The sequence below is a fragment of the Schistocerca americana genome, chromosome 3 (genome assembly GCF_021461395.2).
Source record: "Schistocerca americana isolate TAMUIC-IGC-003095 chromosome 3, iqSchAmer2.1, whole genome shotgun sequence".
Taxonomy (NCBI): domain Eukaryota; kingdom Metazoa; phylum Arthropoda; class Insecta; order Orthoptera; family Acrididae; genus Schistocerca; species Schistocerca americana.
In genome coordinates this window covers 882463747-882487950 of record NC_060121.1, presented here as the reverse complement: position 1 = coordinate 882487950, position 24204 = coordinate 882463747, and positions in this window count along the sequence as shown.

Below are 24204 nucleotides of genomic sequence, written 5' to 3'. Positions count from 1 at the left end.
TCCATTTGATCTACTCCACCCTTTGTAGAGTTATATCTGGTTTCTTTGTTGCACGAGTTTCATCAATGTTTCTGTCGTGATGCATTGTGGTAATGAGAAATACAGACTTTTTCTTTTTGGGAACATAACTCACCATTGTAATGTCACCTCTAAATGCAAACAAAGAGGAATGAATCGCTCTTGAGGCAGATGGTTTCATCTCATTAGGAATTTCTGGTTTATTTTGTTTGATTGTTCCCACCACTGTAATTTGCTTCTGAAGCATCTCTTCTGCCAGCTGCACACTAGTAAAGAAGTTGTCAACAGGAATATTTTTTGATGATCCTTCAATGCTTTTAGCAAGATCTTTCACCATATTCAATCCAAGATTTTTCTGAATAGTTTCAGTGGGCTTTCTTCCCGTCTTCCCGTCTTTCGTCTAAAGCATATGCAGATGTAGTATCACATAACCAAAATATTTGCATGCCGTACTTGGCTGGTTTAGAGGGCATATACTGGGTGAAGCTGCATCTTCCACGGAATGGGACTAGCTGCTCATCAACTGTGAGCGAATCATTGGGAATCATTGTATTTCTACACTTGTGAAGAAATAGTTCCCGTACATAGCGAACAGCTGCAAGTTTGTCATCTGCAGATCGAGCTTCACGGGTACGCCTGTCATCAAATCTAATCATTCTCCTTATATCCTCGAATCTACGAGTATTTACTGACATGGTGGCCTTATATGTAGGATTTGCCTTTTCATCCAAGAATAATTCTCTAATAGGGACATTCCAACTCTTCTCAACACCAGAAAGCAGTAAAAGACCAAGAAAACCCTCCATTTCAGCGAACGATACGTTTTTCCACATTTTACCACGCAAAGCAGGCACTCTTCTGCCTTCAATATTCGTACAGTTGATGATTTCCTCTTGTATTACCTTGGAGATGAAATAGTCCCAGGCATCCTTAGGTTTACAGGTTTTCAAACCACGGGCTGGACCAGGTGCCTTCTCTACGATATTATGGACAGGCGTACAAAAAGTTGCAGGAAGATCTAATTTCCAAATCGTTCCATTCCGACTAATGTATGTGTGGTCTTCTATACCTTTTTGTGGTGGTTCTTCATTTTCAGACTCTGATGAAGTAATATTATCGGAAGGACTGTCATCTGCCTCAATATTCACATCTGCAGGTTCATTGGCTGACTTTTCACTACTTGCATCTTCCAAAAATATTTCCTTCCCCGCAAGAATCATCTTCTTCAAACCACTGAGCCACAACACTTTCAAAATTAGCTAGCTGCATTTGGACGTACTGACTCTCTTACTTTGCGTGTCGAGGCCATAGCAAAAGGCGTGTCTTTCGAACAGCAGTTTGTGCAGCACCAAACGAGTCATACTCGTAGCAATATGGGCCTTGCAGCAACAAACTAACTACAGTAACAATGAGGCTGACAAGAGCAGCACAGGATAACAATACTATGCAATAATAAAATATTTGATAGCAAAAAGATCAATAATACACCGACATCGCCAATATGTGAAAGCAGTGTGTATTATTTTTTAGTTATACTATTACTACTACAGCTTCTGCTGCTGTTGGCACTCCTGTTGCTGGAAATACTACTACAGTTATAGTTGAATTAATAACTGCTCCCAAACAAGTGTTGAAGACAATATAGGCTAAAGAACATTTAGAAATATGTGAGGGCTTCTGAAGCCCTGCTTATGCATTCACTGTGTATGGGTAAACGTATTGAATTAAACAAAAAACTTAAAAAGGTATCTTGTTCAGACTTGATAGGAGGAATGTCACAGTGTTAGTGAAATAGTACTGGAAAGCAGTTTGAAATCAAACAAAAAATTACACAATTTTTTGAAAAATGAAGACATACAAGGACCTCGGAGGCCCTGTATATGCATCCTAGGGTTAAAAAGATTTCATGAAGCTGTTTCACCTATGCCAACCACGCTGCTGACAAGTGCAGGTGAACCAAATGAAAGAATATCGTTACTTCGGAAACGCCGTACATGCTCTGGGCTTGGGTGGTAGCGCTACTTCCCAGGAGAATTTAGCGTAGCCTCCCTTGTATGTATCCACTGCGTGCAGTCTACACAAATAGAAAGTCTCTCGGACCCATCGCGTGTTGTCTACGCAAACCAGGAAGCCTCCAGCATCCACCGTGTATTTTCTACACAAACCAGGATGCCTGCCACACAGCTGCTTGCTCCAACATCCGAAATCAGCTGACTGTTTAGTCACGGGTGGTGGGTTATGGACAAAAATGTTTGACAGTTTTTGACTAAACCTTTGAGCAAATCAAAAAATGGAACAGGATTTTTCGTCAGCAGATTGTCTCTATTTTCTGCAGTTAATGTTTTTGTACGCTTCAAAAAATCGCCCTGTTTTCAGGCCCTAGAGGAAAGGTGAAGTGGGACTTGTTGTACAGTACGAGGGTGGTTTGATAAGTTTGGTAAATTTCCATGAAACAATGGAACATTTTTGATGTCCCCCCGTCGGGGGCTCGAGTCCTCCCTCGGGCATGGGTGTGAGTGTTGTCCTTAGCGTAAGTCAGCTTAAGTTAGATTAAGTAGTGTGTAAGCTTAGGGACCGATGACCTCAACAGTTTGGACCCATAAGACCTTACCACAAATTTCCAGTTTTTGTTGTGCCTTCATGGTGGGTAAGTTTGATTATTCAAAGGGTTGTATAAGGAATTTCAACAATGTTTAGCGTACTGTTCACTGTTGACATCTATCTGAATTGGTCAGTGTGTCAACTGTGATTTAAAATGGAGAAAACCGAGTTTAATGCTGTTAATAAATATTTTCATTTGAAGGTCTGGACTGCCGCTCAAATCAAAACAGAACTGAATGAAGTTCACGCGGGCTCTGCACCGTCATTGAAGACCATTTATTTTTGGGTCAATAAGTTTAAACCTGGTGGGATAAGCACCGAAGCCGTCCAATTGAGGTTACCACAAAGGAAACCACTGACAAAATCTATGGTATGGTAGTCCAAGACCGCCACATAAAAATTATTGAGATTGCTGAGACTGTAGGCATCTCGACTGAGCGAGTGCATAATATCCTGCACAGAGCATTGGCTATGACGGATCTGTTTCGACGTGCGTGCGCGATTGCTCACAGTCGACCAAAGGCGCATCCGGCACGACATTTCTACACAATGTATGGCGATGTTTAGTTGAAATCAGCAAGACTTTCTGCTCCGATTTGTGACTGTTGGTGAAACCTGGCTACATTATACATGACCAGAACCAAAACTGCTGTCAAAATAATGGACAAAATGCACCGAAGAAGACAAAGACTAGTTTGTCAGCTGGTAAGATGATGACCATTATTTTTTGGGATTCAAAAAGAATAATCCTCCTAGATTATTTGGAAAAAGGCAAAATCTTAACTGGGCTCTGCTATGATTCGCTGTTGGATCGTTTGAAACTTGCATTGGCTGTTAGAAGACCAACGTTGGCACGCAAAAAAAGTGCTCTTTCGCCAGGATAATGCACTATCCCTCACATCAGCGATATCAATGGCGAAAGTGCACGAATTTCATTGAATTGGTTCCTCATCAATCCTGTTCACCAGACTTAGCTCCAAGTCACTTCTTCCTACTCCATAACTAGGAACTTAGTCTTCCTGGGAAGAAGTTTTCATCAAATGAGAAAGTGATCGTTGCAGTTAATAAATATTTTGCTGAGTTTTACGGTACTTATTATTTCCGATGGGATGAAAAAGTTGGAGGATGGCTGCGCCAAGTGTTTATCTCTCAGGGGAGACTTTGTCGAGAAGTAAGGTGAGTTGTTTACGAAAGAAACATTTTTTCTTGCTTTTTTACCAGACTTATCAAACCGCACTCGCATTGTTAGTAGTAACAAGTAGGGAGCTAGAGCGTAGCGTTTCGAACTATGGATAGCATTGGTCATTCAGTGAAGTGTAATTCGTTAAGGCCCTGTAAAAGCGTTTCTGATGTCTTCGGCAGCAGAATTCTGCATAGGAACCGTGCGAGGTGCTGGGGGAAGAAGAGTTTTAAACTCTTTAATTTTGGCGAATTTTGCATGATTACTGGACACGCACTCGACCCCCTCCTTGCCTACCACCCAATTGATTATGCGCACAACGGTAATGAAAGCAACTGATAGTGGACTCTGCTGGTTGGTAAAATAAGGAGTGCACACTCACAACAATTTAATAAAAGTCATTATGTACTCAGTAAAGAAAAAGGGTTCAATGGCTCTGAGCACTATGGGACTTAGCATCTGAGGTCATCAGCCCCTAGAACTTAGAAATACTTAAACCTAACTAACCTAAGGACATCACACACATCCATGCCCGAGGCAGGATTCGAACCTGCGAGCGTAGCAGTCGCGCGGTTCCAGACTGAAACGCATAGAACCACATAAAGAAAAAGGGAATTTTATCATAATAAACGACAGGAAGTGGGATTCTACATCTGTCTATCAAATGATTTGTGGATTAAATACACTCCTGGAAATGGAAAAAAGAACACATTGACACCGGTGTGTCAGACCCACCATACTTGCTCCGGACACTGCGAGAGGGCTGTACAAGCAATGATCACACGCACGGCACAGCGGACACACCAGAAACCGCGGTGTTGGCCGTCGAATGGCGCTAGCTGCGCAGCATTTGTGCACCGCCGCCGTCAGTGTCAGCCAGTTTGCCGTGGCATACGGAGCTCCATCGCAGTCTTTAACACTGGTAGCATGCCGCGACAGCGTGGACGTGAACCGTATGTGCAGTTGACGGACTTTGAGCGAGGGCGTATAGTGGGCATGCGGGAGGCCGGGTGGACGTACCGCCGAATTGCTCAACACGTGGGGCGTGAGGTCTCCACAGTACATCGATGTTGTCGCCAGTGGTCGGCGGAAGGTGCACGTGCCCGTCGACCTGGGACCGGATCGCAGCGACGCACGGATGCACGCCAAGACCGTAGGATCCTACGCAGTGCCGTAGGGGACCGCACCGCCACTTCCCAGCAAATTAGGGACACTGTTGCTCCTGGGGTATCGGCGAGGACCATTCGCAACCGTCTCCATGAAGCTGGGCTACGGTCCCGCACACCGTTAGGCCGTCTTCCGCTCACGCCCCAACATCGTGTAGCCCGCCTCCAGTGGTGTCGCGACAGGCGTGAATGGAGGGACGAATGGAGACGTGTCGTCTTCAGCGATGAGAGTCGCTTCTGCCTTGGTGCCAATGATGGACGTATGCGTGTTTGGCGCCGTGCAGGTGAGCGCCACAATCAGGACTGCATACGACCGAGGCACACAGGGCCAACACCCGGCATCATGGTGTGGGGAGCGATCTCCTACACTGGCCGTACACCACTGGTGATCGTCGAGGGGACACTGAATAGTGCACGGTACATCCAAACCGTCATCGAACCCATCGTTCTACCATTCCTAGACCGGCAAGGGAACTTGCGGTTCCAACAGGACAATGCACGTCCACATGTATCCCGTGCCACCCAACGTGCTCTAGAAGGTGTAAGTCAACTACCCTGGCCAGCAAGATCTCCGGATCTGTCCCCATTGAGCATGTTTGGGACTGGATGAAGCGTCGTCTCACGCGGTCTGCACGTCCAGCACGAACGCTGGTCCAACTGAGGCGCCAGGTGGAAATGGCATGGCAAGCCGTTCCACAGGACTACATCCAGCATCTCTACGATCGTCTCCATGGGAGAATAGCAGCCTGCATTGCTGCGAAAGGTGGATATACACTGTACTAGTGCCGACATTGTGCATGCTCTGTTGCCTGTGTCTATGTGCCTGTGGTTCTGTCAGTGTGATCATGTGATGTATCTGACCCCAGGAATGTGTCAATAAAGTTTCCCCTTCCTGGGACAATGAATTCACGGTGTTCTTATTTCAATTTCCAGGAGTGTATTTCGCAGCTGCGCTTGCAATTAACGAGATATTATTTTCAATGCTATGTTAATGTGTTTTCTTATTTTGCTCTTCAAATTGTGATTTTCTGTGTTGTCATGTGAAATATTGTGACAATAATGGCGTGTGAAAAACGTAATACTAGGCTCCAAATAAACTGTGAAATGACAGTGAAGACGAAAGCAGGGTGTTAGCGCCGCCGAGTAATGAATTAACTAATGTTCAATATAGTAATTTGGTAATTGTGCATAGGGAAATGGAGGGGGCTGCAAATAATGGTGTAGGCAGTGAAACAATTAGTGAACAGGGAAGCATTATCGATCGATCGGTCGGGAACAGCTCGCCTCAGGAATCCGGAATGACAGGACACAATCTTGCAAATACTGTGGATTCAGGTTTTGCGTCCTTACCGTTTTCTCATACAAGTCAAGACACATTTTCTGCTTGTCAAAATGTGAATGTTGCCGGTGCAAATGCACTGCCGAAAAGCATAGAGGAACAGATTCCAGAAACTAATACATTATCATTGCAATTAATGCAACAAATGAAACAAAATCAGAGACACACAGCAACAGTTAGACACAATGGAACAAAATCAGAGACAAACACAACAAAAGCTTCAAAACTTAGACACAATGGAACAAAATCTTCGGAAGTTAGACACCACACTTGAACAAACACGTGAAGATTTAACTACTGCGTTACATAACATTGAATCGAAATGTCAAAAAGTCTGTAATTACGTAAAAACACAAATTTGTGAGCATTTTCAACCTATTTTTTTGCGGCATGAAAATAGATTACAGAATCACGAAGCAGCCATAAAAGAACTGCAAACCAATGTTCATGAAAATCATGAGACCTTGCGGGCTAAAACTGACTCAGCTGCATCTACCGATTCGGTTATGCTACTTGCAAAAACTCAGGAAAACTTAAAGGACACAGTAAATACTCTGAAAATTGGTTCAGAAAGACACATGGAGGAAATTCATTATCAGAGAAAGTAGTCGAACTTTCGGATCAGCTAAATAATTTATCTACGAAGGTAGATGATAATCTGAATGACGCAAGACCAGTAGTCTTTAATGACACAGAAGAGTACGAACAAATCAGGAGATTCCAACAAAATCAGAATCAAATTAATACGCAACACCAAAGAGAAATCGGGGAAGTACAAGATCAGTTGGCACAAGTAATACAAGAATTACATATTTCAGAGGAAACTCGCGCTCCAACACGGGAAGAGGGACTTAGAAATACGGAAAAGCCACAAAATAATAACACAGGGCATTTCGGAAATTATGAAAAAAATTGGCAAGGTGCACCGAATTTTGAGATGGAACCGCCGACACGACGTAACAGTGACCGATATGCGACTCGCCGACACGATGATTTTGACTATAAGCTGTTCATTACTACATGTAAAATTCAAAACATTTAAGAATTCTGGCAACGACATTCATCCACAAGCGTGACTTCATCAATTCTCTCATTGTTTTCCTCCCAACTGGTCATTAGAGCACAGATTATAATTTATGTGTGGCTATTTAGAGAATCAACCAGCTGTAAGAATGCGATCGGTCATTCACGACTGCTATAGTGAAGGAGAATTTTATCATGCCTTCCTCTCAGCATATTGGTCTCAAGCCACACAAGACCGAGTAAAACATAGCATCATAATGATGCAACATTTCGAACAATCTGAATTTTCCAGTCTTGTGACATATTTCGAAGACATGTTACATAAGAATCAGTATCTTTCAAACCCATACAGCCCCTCACAACTCATCCGCATTTGCTTAATCAAATTGCCTGAACATTTACGACATATTATTTTGGCAGGACGTTGCAAAGACGACACTGAAGTTTTTCAGGGACTCTTACAAGAATTGAAAATCGACACTGACAATCGCGGGACGCGAAAACAGGAGCACAACAATTACAGGTCACATCCGTCACAATTCCGCGACGAAAGAAATAATAACTGGACACGACAAGGCTATTCTGACAACGCAAATTGTGAACAAAACAGACACCACCCGTATGACAACCACTGGCAGAGTAATAGTTACAGAGAAAGATCGCATTTCCGTAGTAATGAATATGACAGAGACAACCATAGAAACAGACAATATGGGAACAAAAACAATTATTATCAAGGGAGACAGAATAGCTTCAGACGCAACAGTTCAGTGCGCAGTTACGATTCAGGGAGAAATTCTCCACCATGCAACCGACAAGAAAGAAACTATGGAATCTACCGACATGACGATAGACGATATGATCGTAACGACAGACCTGTATTGCATCAGAACTGGCGAGATTCAGAGCAGGGCACTCTCGACAAGGTGAATTTGTAGAAGTTAGGTCTTCTAATCCCAATAACGACGCGCGCCAACAAATAGACAGACAATGACTTGCACCGCAGGCAGCCACATGCGCCGGCTGGCTCAGAGAAAAATAACATAGACGGTAACCTTGAGAAAAAGTTTAGCATTCCTTACCGACGTATACCGCGTGATAATTGCGTTCAAGTTGAACCTCTGCGCACTAGGAAGAGTAAAGGATTGCACCACATTTCACATGTAAAACCGTTTATTGAGAGATAATCTGCTTTTTAATTTAGTCTTTGCTATAAAATTTTTCACTTCATGTTACTAGTACTCTTTGTCACATTTAGAAATTGTTAACATGCAACAATGTTTTGAAGTTAAATATCCAGTCAAGAACCAAGAGAACTTATTTAAACAGAAATTACGAATGCATTGTTATTGTGAACAGACGACACAGTGTTATTGTGTGTGCACATTCTTGCTTGTTAGTTGCATGATTACGTAACGACTATAAGGCTCACATACTTAGAACATTTACCAGTACTGCTAATGAGATTTTAATGCAACATTTTGGTTTACTTGAAAATTTATTCTGGATTTAAAGTACTTTCTGTGAGATACCAGATGACACAGTGGTTAGTTTATGTGACAGCTACACGATTTTATCACGACACTAGTAATGAGTGACAATTTACAATGTTGCTTTTGCGGTGTATCTGTTTTATATCTGCACAGTTTTTCTGAATTATTCTAGAAAGTAAAACATGTTTTAGTAGTAACTTTTGTGGTATAGCTACAAGGAGACAGCCTTTTCCATAGCACAACAATAAGTTACAGCACAGTACTTTCTTCATCACGGCAATAAGCGTAATAACTAAAATATCTATACGCAAAGCATTTCACTTTTGTTTATCACGAGGTAAGTACATTGACTTCTGCAGAACTTAGCTTTCAGAGGACGATAACTACGACACTTTCACAGAGATTATCTTACAACAAGACGCACAATTTAGCGCTACAGTACGCATATTTGAGTGATTAATTTTGTAGTTAAAACATTTATTTTTAAAGAAATTTGAAGTACAATGATACAAAGGTTTTCCGTGATACATTTCATTCCATTGCTGTAATCTGTAACTCCTGAGGGTATAATTACATTAATCCTCAGGGGGTACACTTCTACTTTGTGTACCATGTGTTTGGCAAGCACAAGGAGCCCTAGCTAATATGGTATTTGCTTATAAAACTTTACACATCGGTACCATATTTCTCTAACACACAAATTACACAGCTATCTGATCATTTAACTGAGAGATAAACATTTTTTTTACTACATCAGTGACACATGTTTACGCAATTACACAGTTGGGGAACTTCACACTTATGAAATTGTATTTTGTCTGTACTTTGTGAACTGTTCATATTTTTTTTGGAACCATTGTGATACTATGAGAGCTTTGAATGATGTATTTGGTAAGGGAGTTTGATTTTAAAGTACGTTTGAGGTAGATGACACTATTGAAATGAGCAGAGATTTTTTTTTTAGGTTTTGACATTATTGCAGAAAGCTACGACGTTTTTGAGATTTGACTGAGGTGTTATGATGTTATTTTTATGACGACGATGTGTATTATGCTGTTAGGGTATGTTTATGATCAATAAGCTGATGTTATATGAGGAATTTGATTATGCTACATATTTATTAATATGAAATATTGAAGAAGTGTCGATTAATATGTATATGTGTAGTAAGGTAAGGAATAATGAGTAGTGGTTAGGGACTCTGACTTGTGAAAAAGGATGTTGGAAACCAAGAATCGTACTTTAAGAGTTATGAAATGTATGTAAATGCATTAATGTATCACAACGCAGGCGAAAATTTTTTGCACACTGTTATATTCATAGGATTTTGTTTCTACACATTTGCAACGCAAATTCTCGACCTGTGAAATTTTTTATATGAGACTGTCACTGTAATGCAAACTGGTGTCGTAAATATTTTAATAAGAAAGTTAAGTGACCACCTTCACGTAATGAGTCGTGGGCACCCAGCTGCGTGACAGTCGCCTGGAAAAAAGCCGTTAGTGTGTGCCTTTCAGAGGCACATGTGGAAAAAAAGGGGCCATTAGCCTCGCTATTGACATTCCTTTGTAGAAAGCATCGCAAATACGACACGCTCAGACTTGAAAACATATGATTACACTGTGGAGCTCTTAATTTATGATATTTTCTAAAATGCCTAATGAAATGCTGAGAAACATTTTACATCTATTGTCTTTCTAGTTGAGAGAATTTTTTTGCCTTTGGAGACGCCATTTGCCTAGTGAATGACGTTTCATATGTTGCTTTATATATATATTTTCTCATTTTGTTTAATATCAAGTTTCTAACTGCACTGCAGCATTGGTTAAAATAAAGTTTAATAGATGTACTAATATCACTATTTTCTGTCTACAGACCCAGTAAAGGATACGTTTATGATGTACTTTCTTAGAAAAAAGAGCACAAATAATCATTTCCCTTCACAGGATTTGCATACATAATTTTCTTTTCAACTACTTGTAATACTTCTCGTAGAATAAGTTGTGGTGCACCACTTTAATTACATAGACATTAAGATGTGAATATACATTTCCCTTGTCTGCATTGTTGTCTTTAGTGTAATATTTTTTTCTGCTTGAGCTATGTCATGTTTAGATATAAGTTATTGCATTTGCTGCTGCTGTTTGCCAGGCATAGTGCTACTAAATTTCACTTTACATTACTCTGTTAAGCCAGTTTTACTACTGATTTATTTTTCTTGTTTGCTGCTCATTGCCTTATATTAGTTGTAATATTGCTGCTTGCTTTGCCAGTTTCCATTTTTTTGTCATTACTGTTTGTGTTAATTGTTTTGTGCTGCTGCATTGCCTCGACCCTTAGTTTAGCATCTGAGCTCAGTAGATTTAAGTTAGCTTAAGATGGGGTAGGCCATATAACAGTAGATGGCTGCTGGCCATCTCTACAAGGACTACAGTGGGTCTACACCTTTGATGATCCATCAATACCATTATTTCTACAAGGACTGCAGTGGGTCTGCACCTTTGGTGGCCCACCAATGCCATACTCTCTACCAAGACTATAGTGGGTCTGCTCTGTGATGACCTACCTACCAATATTCTTCCAAACTTCGACTGACTCTGCAGTGGGTTTGCTCTGTTGTGGCCCATTACCTGTCTGCATGTCAAGAGTCAGCACTGTCTTTCCGTTGGAAGGACAACACTACTTCTTTTAGACTGTGTGGAAATCCACTACTTCTGTGTGCATTGTCTTTTACTGCTCAGAGTTTGAGAAAAGAAACGGCAGTTTTACTGTGATGAATGATCAGGACTGTCTTTGTGGACTGTGGGAAAATATTAGCTTTTGACCAACATTGTATTAATAAGTGTGTGCATTTGATATCTTTCTTACTGTAATTATGAAAAATTTTTTTCAAATCTGTATTGGCCAGTGCCCAAAACAATTTGTAAAATTTTTTGTGGGGAGCATGGGGGCTATGTAAGTAGGCGGTTTAGGTTTTCTTATTGGTAACGCCACGTAGTGCTCTGTTTGAAAAATCACTGGCTGTGCTGTGTGCAGTCTGTGGCTAGTTTGCATTATTGTCTGCCATTGTAGTGTTGGGCAGCTGGATGTGAACAGCGCGTAGCGTCGCACAGTAGAGATGGGCAAACTGAAACAATTAACTGTTTCGAAACAAATGAAACAGTACAATGTAATGTTCCGATACGCTGTTTCGAAACAGTGAAACAGTTTGTGTTTTCTAATCTAATAAACCTACATATTTTATCATCTTGAATGTCTACTGTTTAAGTATGTCCACATGAACACAAATGAGGTGCGAGAGCGCTAATCATGTCGCAGAAAGTATGAAACTATCACTTAGACGTCTTGGCAGTTTCGTATTTCCTGCAGCAAATGCGCTGCTTTCGTGTCGTGTGACTTTCACACTTTTCAATTGGCTGAGGACAGCCATAGCTGAAGACAGAAGAACCACCACGAATGGAACTGGAGGTGGGAGCGAGCTGCAGAAACAACGGATATGCTACTGGGATTCCCACATTCCGTTAGTATGGGTAATATACCCATCTTGCTAATTTCCATGCACACAAAGGGAATCATTGTGGATAACAGACACAGTGACTATAGACTCACAAATAACGCCAAATAATTCGAATAAATAACAAAATATAACAGAAAGAATTTTGTCTTTCAAGGTGTTTCGAACCGTTACTATAAATTCACCATGCTTCCCAGCCCTTCCCATACACCATTACACTATCAGTGATTTGTCAAACAGATTGCTTGCAATTATACCTACATAAAATTTATGTATATGTATAATAACTATCACTCTACGCCTTTTTTTATTCAAAATGTTGTAGGCTTACTTGCGTTTCTTAATATGATTACTGTACATGAACAGAGAAGCGTCTGTTATAAAAAAAGTGTAATTTAACTGAATGATTTTCACATATTTATTATTTTGAATGTGAATAGTATGTGTTGTTTTATAGTTTGGTTAGTGTTTATAAAGCAGATGTTACGCCATTTCGAAGCAGGACAGTCAGCTAGAAACGAAGCTTTATTTTCGGATATCTTAAGCTTCATGCTATTGCTTGTCAAAAAGATTTCGACACTCTTGAAAGAGTTTCATGAAGTGGTATGTTGTGTTTTAGTACCTGTGCCGAGCCCGAATCTCGTCCGACACAGAGCGGAATGAAACACCACTGTTTCGATACAATTAGTCCGTTCCAGGCACAGGTGGACTGAAACAGCCTTATTTTGAAACAACGATACAGTTTCTGTGTCTGGCTCGAGATCGAATCTGGTCCGAGATAGGGGCGAATGAAACACCACTGTTTCGAAACAGTGAACCACAGCCGTTCCCAAACACTGAAACAGTTCCACGTATCAAATACACCGTATCGAAACATAGGAACAGTGGCCAAGTCTATTGCGCAGTTGGAGGTGAGCCGCCTGCAGTGGTGGATGTGGGGAGAGAAATGGCGGAGTTTTGAAATTTGTAAGACTGGATGTGATGAACTGCTATGTATATTATGATTTTTCAACACTCTTAAGGTAAATACATTGTTTGTTCTCTATCAAAATATTTCATTTGCTAACTATGCCTATCAGTAGTTAGTACCTTCAGTAGTTTGAATCTTTTATTTAGCTGGCAGTAGTGCCGCTCGCTGTATTGCAGTAGTTCGAGTAACGAAGATTTTGGTGAGGTAAGTGATTTGTGAAAGGTATAGGTTAATGTTAGTCAGGGCCATTGTTTTGTAGGGATTTTTGAAAGTCAGATTGCGTTGCGCTACAAATATTGTGTGTCACTTTAGTGAATGTTTGAGTACGTTCTGTTTTGCTCAGCTGTTTGAAAAGCAAATAATGTAAGAGGTTTATCAGCACAGTAGCCAGCCGCGGTGGCCGTGCGGTTCTAGGCGCTCAGTCCGGAACCGCGTGACTGCTACGGTCGCAGGTTCGAATCCTGCCTCGGGCATGGATGTGTGTGATGTCCTTAGGTTAGTTAGGTTTAAGTAGTTCTGAGTTCTAGGGGACTGATGACCACAGATGTTAAGTCCCATTGTGCTCAGAGCCATTTGAACCATTTGAATCAGCACAGTAATTCAGAAATTTTTCTAAGGGGACGTTACAAGATATCTTTTCTAAATCGTTTTGCAGTTTGTTTTGATCTTCTGATGACTTTATTTGGCGATAAACGACAGCGTCATCTGCAAACAACCGAAGACGGCTGCTCAGATTGTCTCCCAAATCATTTATATAGATAAAGAACAGCAAAGGGCCTGTAACATTACCTTGGGGAACGCCAGAAATCACTTCTGTTTTACTCTATGACTTTCCATCAGTTACTACGAACTGTGACCTCTCTGACAGGAAATCATAAATCCAGCCACATAACTGAGACGATATTCCGTAAGCACGCAATTTCACTACGAGCTGCTTGTGTGGTACCATGTCAAAAGCTTTCCGGAAACCCAGAAATACGGAATCAATCTGAAATCCCTTGTCAGTAGCACTCAACACTTCATGTGAATAAAGAGCTAGTTGTGTTTCACAGGAACGATGTTTTCTGAACCCATGTTGACTGTGTGTCAATAGACAGTTTCCTTCGAGGTGATTCATAATGTTCAAACACAATATGTGTTCCAAAATCCTGCTGCATACCGACGTTAAGGATATGGGCCTGTAAGTTAGTAGATTACTCCTAATACCTTTCTTGAATATTGGTGTGGCCTGTGCAACTTGCCAGTCTTTGGGTACGGATCTTTCGTCGATCGAACGGTTGTGTATGATTGTTAAGTGTGGAGCTAATGCATCAGCATACTCCGAAAGGAACTTAATTGGTATACAGTCTGGACCAGAAGACTTGCTTTTATTAAATGATTTATGTTGCTTCACACTCTGTTTCGACCCCTGGCCTTGGAGGCTGCCTGAGAATTCTAAGTTCTGCCGAAAAAGTCGACTATGCCCCAAGGCCGTCCAACTACGATGAAGATCGGATCACGAATGCCCTGGGCCCAGGCAAGAGTCAAGCCAACATTACTCAACTCCCCACTATCCTCGAAAAGCCGCGAATCAACATTCAGTGCTGATTCCAAAATTCCCCCACACTATCTCAGAACATCATTCGCGCCAACAGCGACCATTCCCTCCAATTTCGAGCAGAGCTTTATGATGTCAACTGGTCTCAGTTTAAGTTGACGAATCATGCCCCTGCTGTAGAGCTCGAGGCACTGAACTTGCCTATTGACCGGCTCCGAAAACAACATGTATAGACCAATGGCCATCCGGCGCCAGACAGTCACACCCAGCAGGGCACGGTCCACAAGTATTCTCAGAATCATGAGGACAATGCAGTCAGTTGGCGCCAGTAGTCTTCGTTCCAGACGCACTGGAATGGTAAACACACAATCTGCGGCGACACTCAGATGGCTCGCATGTCGTTTCGTCGTGCATACAATACAATAAGCGAAAATCGACCACGGTCAGTCGTCCTGCCAGGCACTCAAGCCCATTGATGTACGATCCTCTCAGTATTCGCAGAAGTGCAACCCCCCCCCCCCCCCCCCCCGCGGTAATGCAGTTTTCCCCATCCTCCGGTGCTTACCTCGCAACAGGCCATCTAAGGAATTAACAGATGAAACTGAAAGCAAGACCACATAGTTCTCAAAATGCATAGAAATCAAGTGAAAAGTACTTTGAGCTCTCAGTACAAATACTCTCATTAGGATAACCTTACTTGGCCTGTTACCACCCTGCAATGACATAAAATATGAATAGATTTGATGAAAATGAGATGCGACATGCAAACGAGGGTATTGAGCCACTCAACCATGTGGCAACAGTCTGATATTCTGTGTGGACTACAGTGGCAGAAGTGCAAAGTGTGAGACCACACACACCCCTTGACCGCGAGCTACCATACTGATACCCCGGTATTTACATGCAGGCAACATCTGTCTATAAAAATTTAATTCTTATGCGAATTTCTTTTCACTATTTTCAGCACAGGAAAAAGCCGTTTACTTAGAGGAAGAATTGTGTGAGTACGTGACGCTATTGGGTGTGTCTAACGTTCAGGTGGACAGCGGAAGCCAGCGTCGGCCGTGCTGTTGCAGATAATCAACATCTTTAGAACTCTGGAAAAGGTCGAATTACTGATACGAGGGACACTGGAGCACCATACCGACACATCGCACAGGTTGTCGGCAGTAGCGCGATGACTCCACGGACTGAAGGGTGCTGTGTGGAAAGGAGTTGAGGCACGGGTCTCTCCACAGGGACTACATCACGAGAAGATTGTGCAGGTTGTTCGACTGGCTGTGGAGAGTGGACGGGTGAAGGTGGTATGATGCACACCAGGGTGGGCTCTCGTAAACAGTGTACAACAAGTTTATTAAGTACTAGCGGAGAAATGCGGCGCAGCACAGGTATTTATGTATAGCGTGTGTGGACGCCAATATCACGCAACGTCTTTTATGACGTGATATCTCCTAAACTACGTGTTGTACCATCGTATAATTTTGTACCTACATTTAGCGGCATATGTGAAATGTATTGTCTCCAAAATGTGTTGCGAATGGAGTTAGTAGCAACGAAGTAGTGCATTTGAATGTCATGCACTATGTGGCAGTTTTTCATGCATCTAACTGTTTATGATATCATACGTCCTAAACTACATGTCGCACAGTGAGATATGTAGAGTCTTGTACTGTAAGGAAGCAAGGGAGAGGATGATGATATGGGTGGCCGGTATCCTCTTCCTACAACAAAATTGCATACGTGGATTAATATGGTTCTTTGTTACATGAACGTTTACTTAACTGGAATAGAGTCCATGTTCGTAGTACAAGCTCATCAGTAATAGTCCTCTTGCACGCAATATCGTCAATCTTGCTATTACAAACTTTAGTCTCACTATTAGTCCCGCTATGGTCACTAATCTAGTCGCTATGTAGTGTCGTAGCCTGCGTGTGAACTGACAGACGCCAAACTGGAATAGGGAGTCAGTGCGGCCGGTCAGCGGTGGCGGCTTAAATATGTGCTGTCAAGAGGGTGTAGGCGGCCTGTTGCTTGTCAGTGTGTCTCTGGCCTCTCTCGTGACAGGCGCCCTTGATCCAGTGCCTACTATGGATGTTCGCACTACATCTCTGTCGACCGGTATTGTTGTTTTTTCTTTTTTTTTTGGGGGGGGGGGTTTAAGGGCGCTCAACTACTGAGGTCATTAGCGCCCAGTCACAATTGGTAGAGCACATAGAATCTAGTAAAACTCAAGGGGGGGGGGACACCAGAAAGTTCTTACAAAGATGCAGATAAAATAAGTGAAAGAGTTAGATGTCTTTGGATAAACCAGTCAAAGTAATAAAACGAAGAACACGAGCAGCTGCTCGAGCGTCATCAGCTAAAATATCCTGTAAAGTAGATGGCAGAGACAGGACAACACGAGATTGACTAAAACAGGGACACGACAATAAAACATGGCGCACTGTTAATACATGACCACAAGGGCACTGCGGGGCTGGGTCACCGAAGAGCAGGTAGCGGTGGCTAAACCGGCAATGCCCAATCCGCAACCTGGTCAGAAGGACTTCTTCTCTCCGAGATGGTCGGGAGGAGGTTGTCCAAGCAGTTGGGAACGGTTTTACTTCCTGGAGCTTGTTTCCTTGAAGTGAGGACCAAGCATCTCACCACAACGACACAAGCCTCTTACATACAACCCCACTAACATCAGATGACGGGACACAATGGGAGGCGGGCCGAGGCAGGAGGACTCAGCCTTGGCTGCAGCATCAGCAGCCTCATTCCCAGGCACTCCTACATGGCCGGGAACCCACAGAAAGCTGACAGGAGAGCCACCATCAGCAAAAGAATGGAGGGACTGCTGGATCCGTTGCACCAAGGGATGGACCGGATAAGGAGCTCCAAGGCTCTGAAGAGCACTGAGTGAATCAGAGCAGAGTACATACGGTGAATGGCGGTGGCGGTGGGCATACTGAACAGCCTGATGGAGAGCAAAAAGCTCGGCCATAAAGCTGGAACATTGGTCGAGGAGCCGGTATTTAAAGGTGATGGCCCCGACGACAAAGGCAGAGCCGACACCATCGTCAGTTTTGGAGCCATCAGTGTAAATAGAGGTGTGACTGGCAAGTCGCGCACGAAGTTCGACAAACCGTGAGCAATACACTGCAGCCGGAGTACCCTCCTTCGGGAGCGAGCTGAGGTCGAGATAAATATGAACCGGAGCCTGGAGCCAAGGTGGAGTCAGGCTCTCACCCTCTCTGAAGGTGGTAGGGAGGGCAAAATCCAATTGTCGAAGCAGGCGACGAAAGTGGACTCCAGGGGGCAGCAGGGCAGAAACATACAACCCATACTGACGGTCAAGAGAATCGGCGAAGAAGGACTGATAAAGAGGGGTGGTCGGGCATTGACAACAGCCGGCAGGCATACCGACAAAGCAGTACGTCGCGCCGGTAGGTCAATGGTAATTCGGCAGCTTCAGCATAAAGACTCTCGACGGGACTAGTGCAGGAGGCTCCGGTCGCAAGACGTAACCCCCTATGGTGGATGGAGTTGAGACGGCGTAAGAGGGATGGCCGAGCAGACGAATAGACGATGCTCCCATAATCCAGCTTCGATCGGACTATGGACCGATACAAGCGAAGCAGGACAGTGCGATCCGCTCCCCAAGATGAACCACTAAGAACTCTGAGGACATTAAGGGAACGTGTACAACGGGCAGCCAAATAAGAGACGTGCGGAGACCAACAAAGTTTCCTGTCCAGTGTGAGCCCTAGAAACTTAGTTGTTTCCACGAATGGGAGAACAACGGGACCGAGATGTAAGAATGGCGGAAGGAACGCTTTATATCGCCAAAAGTTGATGCAAACCGTCTTCTCTTCGGAGAACCGGAAGCCATTTGCCACACTCCATGAGTATAGGCTGTCGAGACAACGCTGAAGGCAGCGCTCCAGGAGGCGTGTTCTCTGGGCACTGCAGTAGATCGCGAAGTCATCGACAAAAAGAGAGCCTGAGACATTAGGTGGAATACAATCCATAATAGGATTGATCGCTATGGCAAAAAGGGCTACGCTCAAGACGGAGCCCTGATCGACCGGTGTGCTGGCGGCACATTCAGTGGCATATATAGACATTGTCTGCCTCATTTAATGCGAGCAGAGCTAGTAGCAAAGATGATGATGATTGCTTTGTGGGGCGCTCAACTGCGCGGTTATCAGCGCCCGTACAAATTCCCAACCTTTGCTCAGTCCAATCTCGCCACTTTCATGAATGCTGGTGAAATGATGAGGACAACACAAACACCCAGTCATCTCGAGGTAGGTGAAAATCCCTGACTCCACCGGGAATCGAACGCAGGACCTCGTGCTTGGGAAGCGAGATCGCGACCGCGATACCACGAGCTGCAGACTAGTAGCAAAGAAATAATAGATTTAAACGTCATGCCCGATGCGGCAGTTTTTCATGCATGCCATTGTTTATGACGTCATATCTTCTGAAGTATGCATCATAGAATGGTATAATTTTGCACTTACTTTCAGTAGTATATTTTAATACTGTCTGTAAAATGTGCCACGAGTATAGTTAGTAGTAAAGAAGTACTTAATTATAACTTCATGTCTCATGCAGTACTTTTACTGCATGAACAATGGAAAAGTAGTAAGGGATAAACATTTATCCTGTCATCATTTTGTAGTTCTCAGCGAGAAAAAGACTTCGCAAGGATTTGAAATCGTGTACAAAATATCTTGCAAGTCACTAAGTGCTTTCACTCTCAAATACTGGATGAATAAAGTCTGAGAATTTACGCGTCGCACGCTACGCTTCTTTTTCACCGCACCATCGACTCTTTCTATTGGTAGGTGACTCTTACCCACACAGCGATTGTTTGGAAATTTGTGGTAAGATCATATGGGACCAAACTGCTGAGGTCATCGGTCCCTAGGTTTACACACTACTTAATCTTACGTAAACTAACGTATGCTAAGCACAACACACGAACCCATGCCCGAGGAAGGACTCGAACCTCTGACGGGGGTGCCGGCTGAAGTGGCCGAGCGGTTCTAGGCGCTACAGTCTGGAACCGCGCGACCGATACGGTTCTAGGGGACTGATGACCTCAGAAGTTAAGTCCCATAGTGCTCAGAGCCAAAATCTGACGGGGAAAGCGGCGCGAACCGTGGCAAGGCACATCAGACCACGCGGATTTGCATTTCATTTCTCCAGGATATAGCAGAGGACATTTTTTTCGGAAGGACTCATCTTTTCGGACGAAACGATGTTGCTTCTATCGGATAAAATAAATCGCCATACTGTACGAATTTTGGGGTCCCAAAATCCTGGCGTCGTCGTCGAACATGAAGCACGCTCACAGAAACGGAACATATTTTGTACCGTTCCCGTTCACAAAGTTTGTAGATCTTTCTTTTTTGCGGAGGAATCTGAGACAGAAATGATATACCTGAACGAGATGCAAAATTGTTTGTTTCCTCAACTTCGCGATGATTCCAATGACTTCATTTTGATATATGACGGCGCCCCGCTTTACCTTTGTCTTGAAGACCGCTTTCATCTTAACAACGCTATCCCACATCGATGGATTGGAAGAGGTGGGTAACCTCCCCCTTCCTAGTCGGCCTAGTGGACTGCGATACAACTGACTGTCATCGCATATGCCTAGTCAAATGTTTCATTGAGTAAGGCTACTGTTACCGGTTAGTTGCAGGAAAGTATACAGCAGACCCTTCTTAAGGAAGACTCTATTCTAAACCTAAACTAAATACTGATGATAATTTTGAAATGGATGGAATATAGTGCTGTCGCTCACGAACCGCAGAGTGGGGGAAAGGGTACCACGTAATATTTACTACAAAAATTACTGACACAGAAAACACTGATTAGCTAAAAAGGGCACAATTAAACTGTCGCCAGCCGGCTGGGCAATGAATCTCCAGAATTTTAAAAAGGTAACGGCAAAGAAATTTAAGCAATAATTACTGGCGTGGCAACAGGGTGATTCACGGTTTTCCACAGCAGAACAGTTCAAGAGAAAATCACTGAGTTTGCAGTTAATTATTCTGAAACACTAAATTTAGAAAGTAAGACTGATTGAAGTTACTGGTTAAATAAATGACAGGCTTAACTTAAATTCTGTGATGTAAAAAAAGGCTTTCAATAACCTTAGTGTAACGTACCGCAACATTTAGAAAATGGCAAGCAATTTACTTTTGATTATTAAAAGATTGATGTGAATTTATCTTAAGCAAATGAGCAACTGATTTTGCTTTTAAAATAACAACAATGAGATACATACCAAGCCAGCATAAGTCACTCCCTATGCTAAATACAGAATAAATGAAATTGCACGCCCTCAATTTGTGCTCTATCCTTAGTTATTAATTTTGCCAGTGAAATTTTACATTACTTTAAGTTAATGGACTTAATACACAAAACTACAAATTATTTAAGCCTCTCTTAAGCAATATAAGAACGAACAGTTACTGATACAGAAAATTTAGACTGAAACTGGTCATTAGCAAACACACAAATCTGGCAGTAAATACTTAATCAGTTTTCATATTCTTGCGGCACTCGGTGATTGCAGGGAAAGGAAAGGGACCCTGGCTGGTAATAATGTCTGAGTACAATGACAACACAGGTGACCTACAAGTCTTAAATGTTGTTGTTGTTGTTGTTGTGGTCTTCAGTCCAGAGACTGGTTTGATGCAGCTCTCCATGCTACTCTATCCTGTGCAAGCTTCTTCATCTCCCAGTAACTACTGCAACCTATATCCTTCTGAATCTGTTTAGCGTATTCATCTCTTGGTCTCCCTCTATGATTTTTACCCTTCACTCTGCCCTCCAATGCTAGATTGGTGATCCCTTGATGCCTCAGAATATGTCCTACCAACCGATCCCTTCTTCTAGTCAAGTTGTGCCACAAATTTCTCTTCTCCCCAATTCTGTTTAATACCTCCTCATTAGTTATGTGATCTACCCATCTAATCTTCAGCATTCTTCTGTAGCACCACATTTCGAAAGCTTCTATTCTCTTCTTGTCTAAACTATTTATCGTCGACGTTTCACTTCCATACATGGCTACACTCCAAACAAATACTTTCAGAAACGACTTCCTGACACTTAAATCTATATTTGATGTTAACAAATTCCTCTTCTTCAGAAACGCTTTCCTTGCCATTGTCAGTCTACATTTTATATCCTCTCTACTTCGTCAGTTATTTTGCTCCCCAAATAGCAAAACTCCTTTACTACTTTAAGTGTCTCATTTCCTAATCTAATTCCCTCAGCATCACCCAACTTAATTCGACTAAATTCCATTACGCCTCATTTTGCTTTTGTTGATGTTCATCTTATATCCTCCTTTCAAGACACTATCCATTCCGTTCAACTGCTCTTCCAAGTCCTTTGCTGTCTCTGACAGAATTACAATGTCATCGGCGAACCTCAAAGTTTTTATTTCTTCTCCATGGATTTTAATACCTACTCTGAACTTTTATTTTGTTTCCTTTACTGCTTGCTCAATATACAGATTGAATAGCATCAGAGAGAGGCTACAGCCCTGTCTCACTCCCTTCCCAACCACTGCTTCCCTTTCATGCCCCTCGACTCTTATAATTGCCATCTGGTTTCTGTACAAATTGTAAATAGCCTTTCGCTCCCTGTATTTTACCCCTGTCATCTTAAGAATATGAAAGAGAGTATTCCAATTAACATTGTCAAAAGCTTTCTCTAAGTCTACAAATGCTAGAAACGTAGGTTTGCCTTTCCTTAATCTATTCTCTAAGATAAGTCGTCAGGTCAGTATTGCCTCACGTGTTCCAACATAGCTACGGAATCCAAACTGATCTTCCCTGAGGTCGGCTACTACCAGTTTTTCCATTCGTCTGTAAATAGTTCGTGTTAGTATTTTGCTGCCGTGGCTTATTAAACTGATAGTTCGGTAATTTTCACATCTGTCAGAACCTGATTTCTTTGGGATTGGGATTGTTATATTCTTCTTGAAGTCTGTGGGTATTTCGCCTGTCTCATACATCTTGCTCAACTGATGGTAGAGTTTTGTCATGGCTGGCTCACCCAAGGCTATCAGTAGTTCTATTGGAATGTTGTCTACTCCCGGGGCCTTGTTTCGACTCAGGTCTTTCAGTGCTCTGTCAGCCTCTACGTTACTATATCTGTCAGTTAACAGTCGTACGATGTTGTAGCTGTGCGGACGACGACGAATGTAGCCGACGACAATGCTGAGCTGCCGTTGTTGTTGCTGCTGCAGTTTGAAAACCCCTTGTCGTCTCCATAGCCACGGATAGTTATGGGACGGGCAACGGCTAGAATTGCAGCTTCCTCTGCCTGTCCTATCGTGTTCTCAATACTCGCGGGTTAACGAATGAGGCGCGTCTACACTGGCGCGAGAGTAGCTACACACCGCGTCTGCCGGAGCGCCCAACAAACACTCTAGCACTGTTTCATCACTCAAGCTGCTCCGCTTCCTCTCTGCACGCAACGCGACGGAGACTCTCCATAGGCAAACAACGGCACAACTGCTGCCATTTCGTCGTTGCTATCGATACACTTAAATAAAGTTCCCTTGGCTATTACGCAGCAATTTACAATATTTTCATTGTGTTTACAATCAATTACTTACAGTCAGAAATAAATACGCTATTGCATTGATTACGTATTAGATATAGTTTCTCGAATAAAACTTACAGATTCAGAATCAAAAGTACAGTAGAAGTTATCAACTGATATTAATTGACGAAAAATTTTGAATGGTTCAGAAGGTATTTTATCTGCATTTACGGTGCTACAGTGGACAACAAGATCTTGTTCATTGCGTTTGGCCTCCCAGCTCACCAGACCTCACAAGTTGCGATTTTTTTCTGTGGGGGCACATAAAAGACACAATCTATGTCATGGCTCTGACAGCTACTCTTCAAGAGCTGAGAAATCGAACTGTTGAAGCTGTCGATTCAGTAAACAGGGACCTGTTGATTCGTGTGTGGAATGGTATGGACCATCGTTTCAATGTTTCTCGAGCAACGCGTGGTGCTGACGTTTGGTGCGTGGAATAGTGTCTCCGTGAATATAAAAGTTTGAACGTTTCTCTGTCCATTGACATGAGCAACGTGCTTTTATTTTTCACAGTTTGTCTGCAATAAGCAACTGAAATCTGTTCCTTCTTTTTGAATCATGCGCTACTTGCAGGCGCTCTGGCGGAAGACGCCTAAAGCTTCGCCACCCGCGAGGTACAAGCGTGTTGCAGGTTGCCATCTTGTAGGAGGGACACAGCATCAACAGGCGAAGCCGACTAGAAGTTACCTGAACCGTCGGCAAGAGATTACTGGAACTACTGCAAGTGGGGTCGAGATCTCC